At 38.1% G+C, this 15,417-nt stretch overlaps 1 protein-coding gene across 1 annotated transcript in view; it reads right to left on the bottom strand.

Moving 5' to 3' along the window:
- Positions 1-15,417, bottom strand: part of LOC128662718 (protein DENND6B-like) — a 574,365-nt gene that overhangs the window by 201,993 nt on the left and 356,955 nt on the right. The window lies entirely within an intron of this gene.

The raw sequence follows: 15,417 nt of genomic DNA, 5'->3' as shown, positions 1-15,417 counted from the left end.
TTGTGTTTTAATACATATGATTAAAATCTTTGAAATGAATGTTTACAAATTACAACAAATTTACATACAAAACTTCATGGATCCATGATAAATAACAGATAAAAAATGAAATAAAAACAATAAGATAATACTTGAGCAATAATATGCAGTAGCAGCAAAGAGGAAGTAAAAACAGTTGCAGACAATTCTTGGTAAAACTTCTCAAAATCAAGTAAAATTGCAGTGAGAAAATTCAAGTGAAAAAAATTATTGGTGATAAAATGTGAAATTTTTTTTTGAAAAATGTGAAAAATATGTGAAAAGTACTCCTCAAGATGGAATCCGAAATAATAATGTTGGAAGTCTAAAAAAGTAGTCCTATTTCTAATAGTTTGATCCGGTGGCTGAAAATCCCAAATAGTAGTGAAAGTGGTGTATCCAAACTGATGTCAAATAAGTGCAAATAATACAAACTCGGGTGTAGAAATGTCACAATAAAAAATGATGTTTAAAAATAATGTTTAAAAATGAAGTGTGAGTGCTCCAATATTCTTCAAAATGCAACGAAAGAATATTGAGCGACCAAAACACCTACTGCAAACTACGCTCAAATCCGTTGGGAATATACAAGAGAGAATTATTGAGCATACTGGATAAGGCAAAAGAGAAAGGGATCCTTACCGAGAAAGAATACAACTACATCAACATAAAACATCCCATAACACCTGTGATATATCATCTACCCAAAATACATAAATCGCTACAAAAGCCCCCCGGAAGACCAATTATTTCAGGTATTGGATCACTCAGTAGTAATCTATCTGAATACGTTGACCTGAATTTACAGAGGTATGTCCAACAACTTCCCTCTTACCTGAAAGACTCTACCCAGATTTTAAATCTACTGGAAGATATAATATGGGAAGAAGGCTACATTTTAGCCACTTGCGATGTCACCTCATTATACACCTGTATTCCTCATCAAGAAGGACTAGAAGGGGTAGAATACTTCCTAAAAAAGGACAACGAAGTCGTAGATGAACAAAGGAAATTTATTCTGGATAGTATTCAGTATATACTACACCACAACTATTTTTGCAATAACGGGCAATATTACCAACAAATTTGTGGAACAGCAATGGGGACCAGGTTCGCGCCTAGCTATGCCAACCTGTATATGGGCAAATGGGAGCATATCTTTTGGGAATCTTGCCCAGCTAGCGCGGACCTGGTCCTCTATCGTCGTTATATTGACGATATACTAATAGTTTGGAAGGGGACACAATGGGATCTTGATTTCACCTTTGAAATTATGAATAGAAACAAGAACAATCTACATTTCACATATACCAGCAGTCTGACTGATATAATCTTCCTTGACTTGAAAATCGAAGTAAAAAATGGAAAGTTAGAAACCTCAACACACTTTAAACAAGTAGACAGCAACAACTATATACATATGACCAGCTGCCACCACTCCAATTGGAAAAACAACATTCCAAAGAGTCAACTGTTGAGAATGAGGAAAAACTGTTCTACTACAGACAAATGGGAAGAACAGGCAACAACGATAAAATCTAAATTTCTTGAGAGAGGGTATAACGAGACAGAGCTGGATCATAAAATCCAAGAAGTCAGGATGATCGACAGATCTATACTCACAAAATATAAAAAATCCAAAACAACAACAAATGAAGAGTCATTTGACATAGCGATGATCACAGAGTACAGTGAAAATAAAAATATCATTGAAAAGATATTCAAAAAACACTGGGGTATACTAAAAGATGATGATTTAATAGGCGAAAAACTTCCTATTCAACCTAGGTTTATTTATAGAAAAACCAAGAACCTGAAAAATAAACTAGCCCCGAGTATACCTAAGAAAAAGAACCCTGGAGTCACAAATGTGTTTGGAAAAGAAATAAAAGGATTTTTCCCGTGCATATCATGTAAGTCCTGTAAACATGGCATAAAAGCAGCATCCTTTATCTGTCATAATACCAAGGAGACACACAAGATCAAGGATCTAATCAGATGCCAAGACAAAGGCATTATTTATATGCTCCAATGCTCATGTGGCCTACAATATGTGGGTCAAACTTCCAGAACCCTGAAGGACAGGATGCGAGAACATCTGCTACTGATTGAAAAATTAAATACAGACACAGCCTTATATAAACACTTTGCAGAGAAACATAAAGGTAACACTAAAGAACTTACCTTTCTAGGGATACAAAAGATCAAAAAGGATTGGAGAGGAGGGAATTATGAGAAAAGACTCCTCACAGCAGAATCCAGGTGGATCTTTAACCTAGATTGTCTGCACCCAAGAGGTCTTAATAATAAAGAAGATTTATCGCATCTCTTCAATATATCCTGACCATATTAGACATTTTGAATCATAAATAGACACCCCACAAAATGAATCTTCTTTGACCAAAATACTCTCTCTCAAATTGCATCCCACCATTCAAGCTCTGATAAGAAACATCAAAGCATAAGCAAGAAGTGAAAAGATAAATAAGAACATTGTCACACTCTGGTTAGACAAGAACCAAAGTTCCGCTCTAAGTCCCCAAACCTTGATGTCCCCAAAGCCCACATATAACTGCTATATGGATTATACATCCCATCCAGATTTAAGTTTCCTCATAGTAATGAAAGACACATATAGACAACGAGTAAAGGTTCACAATGATAAGAAATACCAAGTAGATTTTAGGTAAAAGTACACATCTTTCATTTTGGTCTATAATTTTATTCTTAAGGTTTTAGTTTATATTTTTAGGAAAGTATGATAACATCCCCCATTTACGTTGCCACCACCAAGAGGTACCAACTAAGTGAGAAAAGATACCCTATAAAGCAGAATCCTCTCTAGGAAGAATATTTCAAATCACAGAATTCTGAGCTCTCTTGAAAACCCTTCCAAAATACACAATCAGACTTCTAAAAGCATATAGTGCTTTTGAAAAATATCTCCCACCATTAGATACAAAGAAAGTCTTTAATAAGAAGGCTTTTTATAACTGGAAATCATACCAAAAGAGAATATAGGGTCGAACTCCCCTCCTCCTGGTCATCAATTTTAAATAGATCACTATACGTCAAAAGAGTATCGCCACTTAGTCACTCAATCTGTCACGTCTAAAATCAAGCTCTACCTCCCATGTTATATATATAAAAACTGTTCCTTTATTCCCAAAAGTTTTCCTTTTCTATTTACGAATATTCTCAATAAAGTGACATAGTACATACCACCTAAGAGAACAGGAAATGTTCCCTCCACAAAATAATAATACACTACTATCGACATCCCCACAATTTCACAAAACTCATTGTGAATAAATAGATACGATAGTTACATCTGACATTCTAATATAGAGACTTCCATTTGAAGATCGTCCAAACAATAAAATTCCCCAAAAGAAATCCCTCGAAGATCACCATTTATTATTTATTATATAATACCATCTTACTAAAATTAGGATTAAACATAATCCTTATATCCAATCAGAACGATTGAGCACTCACATGCCTCTAATCAGGGCCATTAACATAGCCCGCAAACACACCAATAACAAAGCAGGAGAAGGCAAACCCACTTCTTAGAGCCAATCAAAGGCGCCAACCCGAGGCCGTGACGTCATGACCAATCAGGTCGGTCCGATTACGGACCTAATTTCAGAAAACTAAAAGAAACCCAAAATAGTAAGGAACGAATAAATAGAATAATCGACTTCAATACTCCACCCCTATTACAACATATATTACCCAATTGGATCACACGATCTATACAAACTGATCGTAAAATTACCTAGACCGGAAGTGACGTCACGTAACTCACGGAGGTACTAGGAAGGGAGAAAAAAACCTTTTAAAAAACCTTTTAACAACAGATTTGGCTGAGGAAGCATTTTATTGTGTCAAACTAAGCTAATAAAATTACACACAATTAGATAAAGTCTAAGAACACTTAGCCAAAAAGTAATTAATTTTGGCAAACCGGAAGTAAACACCAAACTACATCCGGTCAAACATCCTATATAAGGCTACCATTTGTAAACCAAAACCAGTCTTGAGAAAGGCCTAGCACGGGCCGAAACGCGTTGACCAGCACTGGTAAGCCTTATTTTAATGTTTGCTAAAATTTTAGGACAATCTACACTATATTTTTTTCTTTTTTTCTCCACAGGTCATTTTTTTTGTTCTTTATTGTTCTTTTTTGTTCCATTTTAATCTGATTTGAAGATTTGTTTTAGAAGATAAGCATTTTGAAGAATATTGGAGCACTCACACTTCATTTTTAAACATTATTTTTAAAACATCATTTTTTATTGTGACATTTCTACACCCGAGTTTGTATTATTTGCACTTATTTGACATCAGTTTGGATACACCACTTTCACTACTATTTGGGATTTTCAGCCACCGGATCAAACTATTAGAAATAGGACTACTTTTTTAGACTTCCAACATTATTATTTCGGATTCCATCTTGAGGAGTACTTTTCACATATTTTTCACATTTTTCAAAAATTTTTTTCACATTTTATCACCAATAATTTTTTTCACTTGAATTTTCTCACTGCAATTTTACTTGATTTTGAGAAGTTTTACCAAGAATTGTCTGCAACTGTTTTTACTTCCTCTTTGCTGCTACTGCATATTATTGCTCAAGTATTATCTTATTGTTTTTATTTCATTTTTTATCTGTTATTTATCATGGATCCATGAAGTTTTGTATGTAAATTTGTTGTAATTTGTAAACATTGATTTCAAAGATTTTAATCATATGTATTAAAACACAATTTTAGACAACACTGAAGTTTAGATTTTACATTTTTATTCAACCTAGCCTCCTTAGGGTAGGCGCCTGAGGTTTCCCCTCATTCTGTATCTCTCTTATTGGGTAATAGCTAGGAATACCCCTTCCCGGGCTCATAGGTTATCATTAGGCGCTTAGGTCAATTTTTTCAAATATGTCTATAAGGATGGAAAGAGAACCTCACATGTCTATAAGGATAGAAAGAGAACCTTACACGTCTATAAGGGTAGAAAGAGAACCTTACACGTCTATAAGGATGGAAAGAGAACCTCACATGTCTATAAGGATAGAAAGAGAACCTCACATGTCTATAAGGATAAAAAGAGAACCTTTACACGTCTATAAGGATAGAAAGAGAACCTTACACGTCTATAAGGATGGAAAGAGAACCTCACATGTCTATAAGGATAGAAAGAGAACCTCACATATCTATAAGGGTAGAAAGAGAACCTTACACGTCTATAAGGATGGAAAGAGAACCTCACATGTCTATAAGGATGGAAAGAGAACCTCACACATCTATAAGGATATAAAGTGAACCTCACACATCTATAAGGATGGAAAGAGAACTTCACACATCTATAAGGATGGAAAGAAAACCTCACACATCTATAAGGATAGAACGATAACCTCACACGTCTATAAGGATAGAAAGAAAGATAACCTCACACATCTATAAGGATGGAAAGAAAACCTCACACATCTATAAGGGTAGAAAGAGAACCTCACACGTCTAAGGATAGAAAGAAAGATAACCTCACACATCTCTAAGGATTGAAAGAAAACCTCACATCTATAAGGAAAGAGAACCTCACATATCTACAAGGAAAGAGAAACTCACAAGTCTATAAGGAAAAAAAGAGAACCTCACACATCTATAAGGGTAGAAAGAGAACCTCACACGTCTAAAAGAATAGAGAGAGAAACACACAAATATAAGGATAGAAAGAGAATCTCACACATCTATAAGGTCAGAATAAGAACCTCACAAGTCTATTAGGATGGAAAGAGAAACTCACAAGTCTATAAGGATAGAAAGAGAACCTTTACACATCTATAAGGATAGAAGGGGAACCTCACACGTCTATAACGATGGAAAGAAAACCTCACATCTATAAGGAAAAGTGAACCTCACACATCTATAAGGAAAGAAAACCTCACAAGTCTATAAGGAGAAAAAGAGAACCTCACACATCTATAAGGGTAGAAAGAGAACCTCACACGTCTATAAGGATAGAAAGAGAACCTCACATGTCTATAAGGATAGAAAGAGAACCTCACAAGTCTTTAAGGATAGAAAGAGAACCTCACAAGTCTATTAGGATGGAAAGAGAACCTCACAAGTTTATAAGGATAAAAAGAGAACCTTTACACGTCTATAAGGGTAGAAAGAGAACATTACACGTCTATAAGGATGGAAAGAGAACCTTACATGTCTATAAGGATGGAAAGAGAACCTCACATGTCTATAAGGATAGAAAGAGAACCTTACACGTCTATAAGGGTAGAAAGAGAACCTTACACATCTATAAGGATGAAAAGAGAACCTCACATGTCTATAAGGATGGAAAGAGAACCTCACATGTCTATAAGGATAAAAAGAGAACCTTTACATGTCTATAAGGATAGAAAGAGAACCTTACACGTCTATAAGGGTAGAAAGAGAACCTTACATGTCTATAAGGATGGAAAGAGAACCTCACAAGTTTATAAGGATAAAAAGAGAACCTTTACACGTCTATAAGGATAGAAAGAGAACCTTACACGTCTATAAGGGTAGAAAGAGAACCTTACACGTCTATAAGGATGGAAAGAGAACCTCACATGTCTATAAGGATAGAAAGAGAACCTCACACATCTATAAGGGTAGAAAGAGAACCTTACACGTCTATAAGGATGGAAAGAGAACCTCACATGTCTATAAGGATGGAAAGAGAACCTCACACATCTATAAGGATATAAAGTGAACCTCACACATCTATAAGGATGGAAAGAGAACTTCACACATCTAAAAGGATGGAAAGAAAACCTCACACATCTATAAGGATAGAACGATAAACTCACACGTCTATAAGGATAGAAAGAAAGATAACCTCACACATCTATAAGGATGGAAAGAAAACCTCACACATCTATAAGGGTAGAAAGAGAACCTCACACGTCTAAGGATAGAAAGAAAGATAACCTCACACATCTCTAAGGATAGAAAGAAAACCTCACATCTATAAGGAAAGAGAACCTCACATATCTACAAGGAAAGAGAAACTCACAAGTCTATAAGGAAAAAAAAGAGAACCTCACACATCTATAAGGGTAGAAAGAGAACCTCACACGTCTAAAAGAATAGAGAGAGAAACTCACACATCTATAAGGATAGAAAGAGAATCTCACACATCTATAAGGTCAGAATAAGAACCTCACAAGTCTATTAGGATGGAAAGAGAAACTCACAAGTCTATAAGGATAGAAAGAGAACCTTTACACGTCTATAAGGATAGAAAGGGAACCTCACACATCTATAAGGGTAGAAAGAGAACCTCACACGTCTATAAGGATGGAAAGAAAACCTCACATCTATAAGGAAAGTGAACCTCACACATCTATAAGGAAAGAAAACCTCACAAGTCTATAAGGAGAAAAAGAGAACCTCACACATCTATAAGGGTAGAAAGAGAACCTCACATGTCTATAAGGATAGAAAGAGAACCTCAAAAGTCTTTAAGGATAGAAAGAGAACCTCACAAGTCTATTAGGATGGAAAGAGAACCTCACAAGTTTATAAGGATAAAAAGAGAACCTTTACACGTCTATAAGGGTAGAAAGAGAACATTACACGTCTATAAGGATGGAAAGAGAACCTCACATGTCTATAAGGATAAAAAGAGAACCTTTACACGTCTATAAGGATAGAAAGAGAACCTTACACGTCTATAAGGGTAGAAAGAGAACCTCACACGTCTATAAGGATGGAAAGAGAACCTCACATGTCTATAAGGATAGAAAGAGAACCTCACATATCTATAAGGGTAGAAAGAGAACCTTACACGTCTATAAGGATGGAAAGAGAACCTCACATGTCTATAAGGATGGAAAGAGAACCTCACATATCTATAAGGGTAGAAAGAGAACCTTACACGTCTATAAGGATGGAAAGAGAACCTCACATGTCTATAAGGATGGAAAGAGAACCTCACACATCTATAAGGATGGAAAGAGAACCTCACATGTCTATAAGGGTAGAAAGAGAACCTTACACGTCTATAAGGATGGAAAGAGAACCTCACATGTCTATAAGGATGGAAAGAGAACCTCACATGTCTATAAGGATGGAAAGAGAACCTCACACGTCTATAAGGATGGAAAGAGAACCTCACAAGTCAATAAGGATAGAAAGAGAAACTTTACACGTCTATAAGGATAGAAAGGAAATTTATGCTTACCAGATAAATTGATTTCTTCTACGATACGACGAGTCCAAGGATTTCATCCTTACTTGTGGGATATTATCCTCCTGCTAACAGGAACTGGCAAAGATCACCACAGCAGAGCTGTATATATAGCTCCTCCCTTCCCCTCCGCCTCCAGTCATTCGACCAAAAGTTATAGGAAGAGAAAGGAAAAGCTAAAAGGTGCAGAGGTGACTGAAGTTGTAAATAATAAAAAATATAATCTGTCTTAAATTGACAGGGAGGGCCGTGGACTCGTCGTATCGTAGAAGAAATCAATTTATCAGGTAAGCATACATTTCCTTTTCTTCTACAAGATACAACGAGTCCACGGATTTCATCCTTACTTGTGGGATACAATACAAAAGCAACAGGACACGGATGAAAGGGAGGGACAAGACAGGAACCTAAACGGAAGGCACCACTGCTTGAAGAACTTTCCTCCCAAAAACAGCCTCAGAAGAAGCAAAAGTATCAAATTTGTAAAATTTGGAAAAAGTATGAAGGGACAACCAAGTCCCCTTACAAATCTGTTCAACAGATGCATCATTTTTAAAAGCCCATGAAGAAGCCACAGCCCTAGTAGAATGAGCCGTAATTCTTTCAGGAGGCTGCTGTCCAGCAGTTTCATATGCCAGGCGGATGATACTTCTCAGCCAAAAAGAAAGAGAGGTAGCCATAGCTTTCTGACCCCTACGCTTTCCAGAATAAACAATGAACAAAGAAGATGATTGACGGAAATCCTTAGTTGCCTGTAAGTAAAACTTTAAAGGGACACTGTACCCAAAATTTTTCTTTCGTAATTCAGAAAAAGCATGCAATTTTAAGCAACTTTCTAATTTACTCCTATTATCAATTTTTCTTCGTTCTCGTTCTCTTGCTATCATTATTTGAAAAAGAAGGCATCTAAGCTTTTTTTTGGTTTCATTACTCTGGACAGCACTTTTTTATTGGTGGATGAATTTATCCACCATTCAGCACGGACAACCCAGGTTGTTCACCAAAAATGGGCCGGCATCTAAAATTACATTCTTGCATTTCAAATAAAAATACCAAGAGAATGAAGAAAATTTGATAAGAGGAGTACATTAGAAAGTTGCTTAAAATTTCATGCTCAATCTGAATCACGAAAGAAAATTTTTGGGTACAGTGTCCCTTTAAGGCACGAACCACGTCCAAGTTATGTAACAGACGCTCCTTCTTAGAAGAAGGATTAGGACACAATGAAGGAACAATAATTTCCTGATTAATATTCTTATTCAAAACAACCTTAGGAAGAAAACCAGGTTTGGTACGTAAAACCACCTTATCAGAATGAAATATGAGATAAGGAGAATCACACTGTAACGCTGAAAGCTCAGAAACTCTTCAAGCAGAAGAAATAGCAACCAAAAACAGAACTTTTCAAGATAATAATTTTATATCTATGGAATGCAAAGGTTCAAACGGAACCCCTTGAAGAACTCGAATAACTAAATTCAAACTCCAGGGAGGAATAATTGGTCTAAATACAGGCTTAATTTTTAGGAAAAAGGGGGTTTCAATGGCACTGCTAATGGATTGGCGTGACTACACCCTAATTGGATTACTAGTTATATTTTCTATATCCACAGGGTAGATGGTGCTGTGTATTGTTAATTCTGGTTAGAGCCTGACAAAAAGACTGAACATCTGGCACATCTGCCAAACGTTTGTGGAACAAAATTGACAACGCAGAAATTTGTCCCTTTAAAGAACTAGCTGATAAGCCTTTCTCCAATCCTTCTTGGAGAAAAGACAGAATCCTAACTTTACTCCATGAGTAGCCCTTGGATTCACACCAATAAAGATATTTACTCCATATCTTATGATAGATTTTTCTAGTGACAGGCTTTCTAGCCTGTATCAAAGTACTGATAACTGAATCCTCGCTTCGATAAAATCAAGCGTTCAATCTCCACGCAGTCAGCTGCAGAGAAATTAGATTTGGATGTTGGAAAGGACCTTGAATGAGAAGGTCCTGTCTCAAAGGAAGTTTCCACAGTGGTAGAGAGGACATGTCCACTAGATCCGCATACCAAGTCCTGCATGGCCACACAGGCGATATCAGGATCACTAAAGCTCTCTCCTTTTTGATTTGAGCAATCACGCATGGAAGGAGAGGAAACGGTGGAAACACATAAGCTAGGCTGAACAACCAAGGCACTGCCAAGGCATCTATCAGTTCGGCCTGGGGATCCCTCGACCTGGATCCGTATCTTGGAAGCTTGGCATTCTGTCCAGATGCCATCAGATCCAAATCCGGTTTGCCCAATCGGAGAATCAATGAGGCAAATACCTCCGGGTGGAGTTCCCACTCCCCCGGATGAAAAGTCTGTCGGCTTGGAAAATCTGCTTCCCAGTTCTCTACTCCTGGGATGTAGATTGCTGACAGATGACAAGAGTGGGCCTCCGCCCAACGGATTATCTTGGATACCTCTCTCATTGCTAAGGAACTCCTCGTTCGACCCTGATGATTGATATAGGCCACAGTCGTGATGTTGTCCGACTGGAATCTGATGAATTTGGCCGAAGCCAACTGAGGCCATGCCTGAAGCGCATTGAATATTGCTCTCAGTTCCATAATATTGATTGGAAGGAGAGACTCCACCTGAGTCCAAACACCCTGAGCCTTCAGGGAATTCCAGACTGCACCCCAGCCTAGAAGGCTGGCGTCCGTTGTCACTATCACCCACGAGGGTCTGCGGAAGCAAGTCCCCTGGGACAGATGATCCAGCGACGACCACCAAAGAAGAGAGTCTCTGGTTTCTTGATCTAGATTTATCTGAGGAGATAAATACGCATAATCCCCATTCCACTGTCTGAGCATGCACAGCTGCAGCGGGCTGAGATAAATGCAAAACTGAATGATTTCCATTGCCGCTACCATTAATCTAATTACCTCCATACACTGAGCCACTGATGGCCGAGGAATGGACTGAAGTGCTCGGCAAGTATTTAGAATCTTTGATTTTCTGACCTCTGTCAGAAATATTTTCATGGCTACCGAGTCTATCAGAGTTCCCAAGAAAGGAATCCTTGTCTGTGGGACAAGTGAACTTTTGTCTATGTTCACCTTCCAACCGTGAGTTCTCAGAAAAGACAACACTGTGTCCGTGTGAGCTTTTGTCAGTTGATAAGTTGATGCCTGGATCAGAATATCGTCCAGATAAGGTGCCACTGCTATGCCTTGCGGTCTGAGAACCGCCAGAAGTGACCCTAGAACCTTTGTGAAGATTCTGGGTGCTGTGGCCAACCCGAAGGGAAGAGCCACGAACTGATAATATTTGTCCAAGAAGGCAAACCTTAGAAACTTATGATGATCCTTGTGGATAGGAATATGAAGGTAAGCATCCTTCAAGTCCACGGTAGTCATATATTGACCCTCCTGGATCATTGGTAAAATTGTTCGTATAGTCTCCATCTTGAATGATGGAACTCTGAGAAACTTGTTTAGACACTTGAGGTCTAAGATGGGTCTGAACTTTCCCTCTTTTTTGGGAACACCAAATAGATTTGAGTAGAACCCCTGTCCCTGTTCCAATTTTGGAACTGGACAAATTACTCCCATGGTAAAAAGGTCTTTTACACAGTGTAAGAACGCCTCTCTTTTTATCTGGTTTGCAGATAATCTTGAAAGATGAAATCTCCCTCTTGGGAGAAAGTCCTTGAATTCCAATTGATAACCGTGGGTCACTATTTCTAGTGCCCAGGGGTACTGAACATCTCTTGCCCAAGTCTGGACAAAAAAAGAGAGTCTGCCCCCAACTAGATCCGGTCCCGGATCGGGGGCCACCCCTTCATGCTGTCTTAGTAGCAGCAGCGGGCTTCTTGGATTGTTTACCTTTATTCCAATTCTGGTTGGGTCTCCAGACTGACTTAGATTGGGTAAAATTCCCTTCCTGCTTTTTAAAATTCAGAAAGGAACGAAAATTATTTTGTTTACCCCGCATCTTAACAGACTTATCCTGAGGTAGGGCATGGCCTTTACCTCCTGTAAAATGTCAGAAATGATTTCCTTCAATTCAGGCCCGAAAAGGGTCTTACTTTTAAAGGAAATAGCTAAAAGCTTAGTTTTTGATGACACATCAGCAGACCAAGATTTGAGCCACAACACTCTACGTTCTAGGATAGCAAATCCTGCATTTTTCGCCACTAATTTAGCAATTTGAAAAGCGGCATCAGTAATAAAAGAATGAGCTAACTTGAGAGCCTTAATTCTATCCAAAATGTCCTCTAACGGAGTCTCAACCTTCAGAGACTCTTCCAGAGCTTCAAACCAAAAAGCTGCTGCAGTAGTTACTGGAACAAAGCAAGCTGTAGGTTGTAAAAGAAAACTCTGATTAATAAACAATTTCTTTAGGAGACCCTCTAATTTCTTATCCATAGGGTCTTTGAAAGCACAACTGTCCTCAATGGGTATAGTTGTACGCTTAGCCAGGGTAGATATAGCTCCCTCTACCTTAGGGACCATTTGCCACAAGTCCCGAATGGTGTCTGATATGGGAAACATTTTCTTAAAATTAGGAGGGGGAGAAAACGATATACCTGGTCTATCCCAATCCTTCTTTATAATTTCCGAAATTCTTTTAGGAACCGGAAAAATATCAGTTTAAGTAGGCATTTCTAGATATTTGTCCATCTTACACAATTTCTCTGGTGGTATCATAATAGGGTCACAATCATCCAGTGTCGCTAAAACCTCCCGAAGCAACAGACGGCGGTGCTCAAGCTTAAATTTAAAGGACATAGTGTCCAAATCTGTCTGAGGTAACACATTCCCTGAGTCTGAAATTTCTCCCTCAGACAGCAATTCCCTGACCCCCAACTCAGAAAACTGTGAGTGAACATCGGAAATAGATAATAAAGCATCAGAGGATTCAGTATTCACATTAATACCTGACCTACTGCGTTTACCCTGTAACAGTGGTAATTTCGATAATACCTCTGTAAGAGTAGTTGACATAACTGCAGCCATATCTTGCAGAGTAAAAGAATTAGACGCACTAGAGGTACTTGGCATCGCTTGTGTGGGCGTTAAAGGTTGAGACATTTGGGGAGAATTAGATGGCATATCCTGATTCTCTTCAGACTGAGAATCATCCTTAGACACACTTTTATTACCTAAAATATGCTCTTTAGAATGTAAGGCCCTTTCAGTACAAGAGGTACACAATGTAAGAGGGGGTTCCACAATGGCTTCTAAACACAGAGCAATGATTTTCCTCAATGTCAGACATGTTGAACAGACTAATGACTTTGGTGGTTATTGCTAAACACTTTATTTATTGATTTAAACAATTGTTTGAAAAACGTGTAGTGTGCCTTTAAGAAAATAAAAAAGTACACAATTTTTCCAAACTGCTCCAAAAACATTATTAAAGCTTTAAGATTCGCAATTCTTAAGCAAACGTTCCCAAATATATTGCATCACCAAGATAAAAGGAGAAATTAACTACTAAGAGACATTTTATGCCTAAAACATGTTAATTTTAACAAGCGTTACAAAAAGAACCCCTGCACCTCGCCACAGCTCTGCTGTGGCGCCTACCTGACCTCAGGGTACTATCAACTGACGTAACAACGATCCGGATAACTAAATAGTAGTCTGGGCTCAACCGGAGCTAATGCCTGCTTCTATTACAGTCACAGTGAAGAGCGCGTCTGAGCGCACAAAAATAGGCCCCGCCCACCGGGACGATGATGTAAAAAACACAAACAACCGCATGGAGAAGCGGTCTGAGTAAAACCATGTGGAATCTTTCACCTCTTAACACACAACCTACGGCCGTACTGTCAATCAATAAAAACCGTTAAGCCTCCCAGTGTCTTTCACATTGCTTAAAGGGACAGTATACACTCATTTTCATATAACTGCATGTAATAGACACTACTATAAAGAATAATATGCACAGATACTGATATAAAAATCCAGTATAAAACTGTTTAAAAACTTACTTAGAAGCTGTCAGTTTGGCTCTGTTGAAAAGGTAGCTGGAAAGCCCACTGCAAGTGACAAATAAGACACTCCCCCCCCCTCCCCCTTCTTTTGCATATGAAAAGACCCTTTACACAAACAGGAGCAAGCTGGAGTAGGTAGTCGAGCGTATTCACATAAAACTTTGGGGCTTGGTTAGGAGTCTGAAAATCAGAGCAATGTTATTTAAAAATAAGCAAAACTATACATTAATTTTAAAAAAAACTTTATGGGCTATATAAATAGATTATCTACAAAACATTTATGCAAAGAAAAAATGAGTGTATAATGTCCCTTTAAGTCTATAAACAATGATCGTTAGCCCAAATGTCACATAAAAATAACGATAGGTTTCTCAGTACCCCTCTGATAACTGGTTACTGCTTTACCCCATTCCCCTGCAGGGAAAAAAAATGTCAGCCAGTTTCTGAGCTATCAGGTCTCTTCAGAAAATAAAGGGCTGCACATACCTCAATGCTGCTCATAGCATGAACCGTTCCTCACACTGAAGATTTATCTTGGATTACCTTCAGAAGTTCTGTGGGAACCAACATGGATCTTAGTTACAGGTGCTAAGATCATTCAGGGCAGAATCTTCTTCCATGTCTCCCTGAGCAAAAAAATAGTACACACCGGTACCATTTAAAATAAAAAATAGCTTGATTGAAGAAACTAAAACTAACACCTCCTTTACCTCTTCCTAGTATAACACAGGCAAAGAGAATGACTGGGGGTGGAGGGGAAGGGAGGAGCTATATATACAGCTCTGCTGTGGTGCGCTTTGCCACTTCCTGTTAGCAGGAGGATAATATCCCACAAGTAAGGATGAAATCCGTGGACTCGTCGTATCTTGTAGAAGAAAAGAGAACCTCACAAGTCTATAATGATAGAAAGAGAACCTCACACATCAATAAGGGTATAAAGAGAACCTCACACATCTATAAAGGTAGAAAGAGAACCTCACACATCTATTAGGGTAGAAAGAGAACCTCACAAGTCTATTAGGATGGAAAGAGAACCTCACAAGTCTATTAGGATGGAAAGAGAACCTCACAAGTCTATCAAAATGGAAAGAGAACCTCACAAGTCTATAAGGATAGAAAGAAAACCTCACACATCTATAAGGGTAGAACGAGAACCTCACAAGTCTATTAGGATGGAAAGAG

The sequence above is a fragment of the Bombina bombina genome, chromosome 6, assembly GCF_027579735.1.
Source record: "Bombina bombina isolate aBomBom1 chromosome 6, aBomBom1.pri, whole genome shotgun sequence".
NCBI lineage: Eukaryota > Metazoa > Chordata > Amphibia > Anura > Bombinatoridae > Bombina > Bombina bombina.
Note: the sequence above shows the minus strand (reverse complement) of the source record. Positions and strands in the feature narration are given on the sequence as shown.